Genomic DNA, 5,851 nt, shown 5'->3' with positions numbered 1-5,851 from the left:
ATATTGAGTATTTGAAAAAATCTAATTTTCAAATAAACTACTAAAATATAACTATTTTCTTCCCAGGTCTGGTGCCCAGACAACTTGCCTTTTGTTCAAGAGATCCAGCAGGGGAATGGACCAGGTTCAGATACAGTATGTGATGGGGCTCCCTCTGCCGGTAATATTACTCAATTACATAAACACAAGTCCACTACAACATAAGGGGTTTATGACAAAACAAAACAATTTTGATGAATAAAATAATTTCGTTAAAAATTTCATTAAAATACAGCAACCTCATAAAAGATAAAGGCTACAAAACAGTCAACCCAGTATCTATTAACCCATGATATACAAAACCATCTGACATTCATTCATTGTTCAGTCACCAACTCACTGCTCAAAACATTGAACAAGTTGAAAAGTCAATTACAATAGCTATGTCATGAGATAACACAGTAAAATGTCATTTACAAAACACGTGAAACGGTTTTGTAAATGTTCCAGTGTTACTGTTAAAGCAGGAAAGCCTGGAATCTGGTAGAGGCCTGGTAGAGGCCTGATGTTCTGTGCAGACAAGTTCGTCCCAAACTCTTCCGAATGCAGAACAGACACAGCTGAGAGAGAGTGCACGGACCTGGGTAGAAAGACAGAAAGGAGAAAGGCAGAAAGGAGGAGAGAGGAGTTAGAATGAAAAAGAGGATGGGAAGAAGGAGATAGGTTAGACATGGAAAATATATTGATAGCCTTCCATCAGTACATAAACGTTCATACTGGAAGAAGTTTGGGTAGACTCATGCATGTATTTGTGTGTGAATGTGCATATTCTTACCCCTTTTCTGTATTGTAGTTCTGACTACTATGCGTGGCTGCCAGGTCCACAGGAGTCTTCCCGTCTGAATTCCTACAACTCCCATCAAACCCGTAGTCCATCAGTAGTTCCACCTCTCTGACTCCTCCCCCTTGTATTGCTGTGTTTAACAATGTGTCCTGACCACACCCACCTTGGTCATCAACACCTGATTGCAGCGGTCTCACAGTAGGTGGCCTGAGCCAGACAGGCAGCATACAGAGGGGTTCCCACACCAGGCAGTTCCTGGTCTATGTGAGCCCCATGAGACAGCAACACCTCCAGACACAACTGAATACAATGTATACAATATACAATATATACAAAATATACAATACAATACCATTACACCATCATTCTGCATGAAAGGACCATTCTGATTCTGCATAATAAATGCATGCGCAAAAACACACATATGTAGAATACAACCACATACCCAGCACCACTCAGGGCTCCCGAGTGGCGCAGCGGTCTAAGGCACTGCATCTCAGTGCTAAGAGGTGTCACTACAGTCCCTGGTTTGAATCCATGCTGCATCACATCCGGCTGTGCTTGGGAGTCCCATAGGGCGGCGCCCAGCGTCATCCGGGTTTGGATGGGGTAGGTCGTCATTGTAAATAAGAATTTGTTCTTAACTGTCTTGCCTAGTTTAATAAAAAAATCAAACACCTAACCTGTACCCCCGCACATTGACTCGGTACTGGTACCACCTGTACATGGCCTCGTTATTGTTACTTTTTATTTTACTTTAGTTTATTTAGTAAATATTTTCTAACTCTATTTCTTGAACTACATTGTTTGTTAAGGGATTGTAAGTAAGCATTCTTATAGGTTGTATTCGGTGCATGTGACAAATACAATTTTATTTTATTTGAATGTATTTTAACAAAGCAGTAGAAGAAAAGGAGAAAATCATACCAGCAATGAGTGAATTGCACGGCAGTCCCCCGTAGATGTGGAAGGGGTCCCTCCAAGGCCGACTGCAAAGGGCAATCGCAGTCTGAACAGCACCCATGGTCAAACAACAACAGCAGCCTCCTCCACAGTGACTGACACATGCTATTAGCCTGTCTGAGTGGGATCCACAAACCTGTCTGGCTGCTTTCCCAGACCTTTTATCCAGCCCCAAGCTACCTCCTCCCCCGATGAGTATCACCTCCACAACCCCCCTGTCCATGGGGTAGGGGTGACTGTTGCATGACACTAGAGGTAAGCATAGGTAAGGCGATGGACTGATGCACACACACAAACATTTTTTTCATAGCGCAAAAAACACCAACATGTTTTCATCAAACCATGGTTCAGATTTCACAAACAGTCTGGATGTAAACTACATACATACTGTACAGTCAGACTACATGCTGCGCATAGGGCGCTGCGGGCGCTAGGTGGCTCCAAATGGTTGTTGTTGTTGGGGGAACTCACAATAAAAAAATCCTGGGCCTCCTGAGTGGTGCAGTGGTCTAAGGCACTGCGTCACAGTGCTTGAGGTGTCACTACAGACCCAGGTTTGATTCCAGCCGCCTGGGAGACCCATGAGGCGGTGTACAATTGTCCCAGCGTTGTCCGGGTTAGGGGAGGGTTTGGCCTGCCGGGATTTCCTTGTCCCATTGCACTCTAGCAGCTCCTTGTGGCGGGCCGGGTACCTGCAAGCTGATTTCAGTTTCCAGATGGCTGGACGGTGTTTCCTCCAATACATTGTTGCGGGACTGGCTTCCACGTTAAGCAACCAGTGTGTCAAGAAGGATTGTGGCTTGGCAGGGTTGTGTTTCGGAGGACACATGGCTCTCAATCTTGTTCTTTCCCAAGTCCATAGGGGAGTTGCAGCAATTGGACAAGACTGTAACTCCCAATTGGGGGAAAGTAAAGAAAAATGTTTTATATATACAGTACCAGTCAAAAGTTTGGACACACCTACTCATTCAAGGGTTTTTCTTTATTTTTAATAGACCAGAATAATAGTGAAGACATCAAAACTATGAAATAACACATATGGAATCATGTAGTAACCAAAAAAGTGTTAAACAAGTCCAAATATATTTAACATTTGAGATTCTTCATTCTCCACCCTTTGCCTTGATGACAGCTTTGCACACTCTTGGCATTCTCTCAACCAGCTTCATGAGGTAGTTACTTGAAATGCATTTCAATTAACAGGTGTGCCTTGTTAAAAGTTATTTTGTGGAATTTCTTTCCTTCTTAATGCGTTTTTGAGCCAATCAGTTGTGTTGTGACAAGGTAGGGTTGGTATACAGAAGCTAGCCCTATATGCTAAAAGACCAAGTCCATCTTATGGCAAGAACAGCTAAAATAAGCAAAGAGAAACAACAGTCCATCATTACTTTAAGAATGAAGGTCAGTCGATCTTGAACATTTCAAGAGCTTTGAAAATGTCTTAAAATGCAGTCGCAAAAACCATCAAGCACTATGATTACATTGGCTCTCATGAAGACCACCACAGGAAAGGAAGACCCAGTGTTACCTCTGCTGCAGAGGATAAGAAAATCAGCAATTAACTGCACCTCTAATTGCAGCCCACCTCTGCTGCAGAGGATAAGAAAATCAGCAATTAACTGCACCTCTAATTGCAGCCCACCTCTGCTGCAGAGGATAAGAAAATCAGCAATTAACTGCACCTCTAATTGCAGCCCAAATAAATGCTTCAGAGTTCAAGTAACAGACACATCTCAACATCAACTGTTCAGAGGAGACTGAGTGAATCAGGCCTTCATGGTCAAATTGCTGCAAAGAAACCACTAGTAAAAGACACCAATATTAAGAAGAGACTTGCTTGGGCCAAGAAACACGAGCAATGGACATTAAGTGGAAATCTGTTCTTTGGTCTGATGACTCCAAATTGGAGATTTTTGGTTGCAAGCACCGTGTCTTTGTGTGATGCAGAGTAGGTGAACGGATGATCTCTGCATGTGTGGTTCCCACCGTGAAGCATGGAGGAGGAGGTGTGATGTTGCTTTGCTGATGACACTGTCTGTGAATTATTTAGAATTCAAGGCATACTTAACCAGTATGGCTACAACGGCATTCTGCAGCGATACGCTATCCCATCTGGTTTGCGCTTAGTGGGACTATCATTTGTTTTTCAAAAGGACAATGACTCAAAACACACCTCCTGTGTAAAGGCTATTTGACCATGAAGGAGAGTGATGGAGTGCTGCATCAAATGACCTGGCCTCCACAATCAACCGACCTCAACCCAATTGATTTGGTTTGGGATGACTTGGACTGCAGTGTGAAGAAAAAGTAGCCAACAAGTGCTCATCAGCATATGTGGGAATTCCTTCAAGACTGTTGGAAAAGCATTCAAAACAAATCAAAAATCAAATCACATTTTATTGGTCACATACACGTGATTAGCAGATGTTATTGCGGATGTAGCGAAATGCTTGTGCTTCTAGCTCCGACAGTGCAGTAATATCTAAAAAGTAATATCTAACGAATTACACAACATATACCCAAGACACACAAATCTAAGTAGGAATGAATTAATGCTGTATACATATTGATGAGCGATGTCAGAGCGGAACAGACTAAGATACAGTAGAATAGTATAGAAAAACAGTATATACATATGAGTAATGCAAGATATGTAAGCATTATTAAGTGAATGAGTCACCAAAGAATAGTATAGAAAACAGTATATACACATGAGATGAGTACATTCAAAAGTTTATGGAAACGTAGGGCTGTGCTTGCTATGGGAGTGTCCAGCACCTCTGGAACCTCTCTGCATACAGTACTCTCTCTCCTACATGTCTTTTAAACATTCAGGGCTCATGAATACCCTGAACCTACACTGGAAGACTACTGTCAAGTCAAAGGTTTATTATATGTTAACATTTCATATTTGCATGATTTATTATTGGCTAGCTATCACTAAAGCGGGTAGCTTGGTTTGTTAGCCATTGCCAGCTAATGTAGCCTGCTAACTAACATCGGCTAGCTAGCTTGAACTAGCTAGCTAGCTAACCCATTTAGCCAGCTAGCTACAACATGGAAGGGAAAGTAAAGCCAAATGACAATTTTTTTCTCCTCAATTTGACAGAATAAAATATAGGCAACCTTGTTGTTTGTTTAACTTAATCACCAAACATCAACAAAGCAGACAGTACCTAGGGTTCAGTCCTCTTTTTCTCTGATACTGTTTTTAACTGTTTGAATGTATGTATGTCCGTGCGTGTCTGAAAGAGAGGTTTGTTGCATTCTGTTTGTATGTCCTTCCTTTCCCCTGCTCTGTTCTCCTGTCACTTTGTAGATGAAATTGGCCCTTCATTTCAGTGATGTAAATGCACACCTGGGGGAGGAGAGATGGGGATAGGGAGGGGGAATGGGGAGAGGAAATTAGCCTTTACGGTTTGTTAGGGCCCTGCACTGTTTTGATGCTAAGCACAAGCTTTTGTACATCCTGTTTGAGAGGTGTGTGTATGTGTATGGAATGGGGTCAATCTGCATGGTCAGATGGTAACAACGGCACACCACACACTGAGAGCAGAGGTGGATATGCAAAGATGGACCCTTTTAGTTTATGGATTCACAAAGATCAAGAAGAGGACACGTTTTTTTCTCTCACAAAAAACAATGATTCGAAAACGCAATGGTTGGAGAATTGGTTTTGCTTTCCTGTTTTTTTGTAGATGCATACAAAAAGTTTTGAATCTTTGAGTTTGTTTATTTGGAAGCCGATGATTAATAAAGAACCATGTATAAAAAATATTCCATCACACTGTTCACTTCACCATTGCTGTGTTATTTGGTTATATATTAAATTCCTCTACCCCACATATCGAACTCATTCCACAAAGGTTTGAGTTTCCGCTGGTTTTTGCTCCACCCTTGTACTTGGTGGATGAATTAAGGTCACTAATTAGTAATGAATTTCAGGGATCCCGAGTGGCGCAGCAGTCTAAGGCACTGCATCTCAGTGCTAGAGGTGTCACTACAGACCCTGGTTTGATTCCAGGCTGTATCACAACCAGGCGTGATTGGGAGTCCCATAGGGCG

This window comes from Oncorhynchus tshawytscha, linkage group LG26 (genome assembly GCF_018296145.1).
Source record: "Oncorhynchus tshawytscha isolate Ot180627B linkage group LG26, Otsh_v2.0, whole genome shotgun sequence".
In the NCBI taxonomy this organism is placed as follows: domain Eukaryota; kingdom Metazoa; phylum Chordata; class Actinopteri; order Salmoniformes; family Salmonidae; genus Oncorhynchus; species Oncorhynchus tshawytscha.
This window is presented reverse-complemented; position numbering follows the sequence as displayed.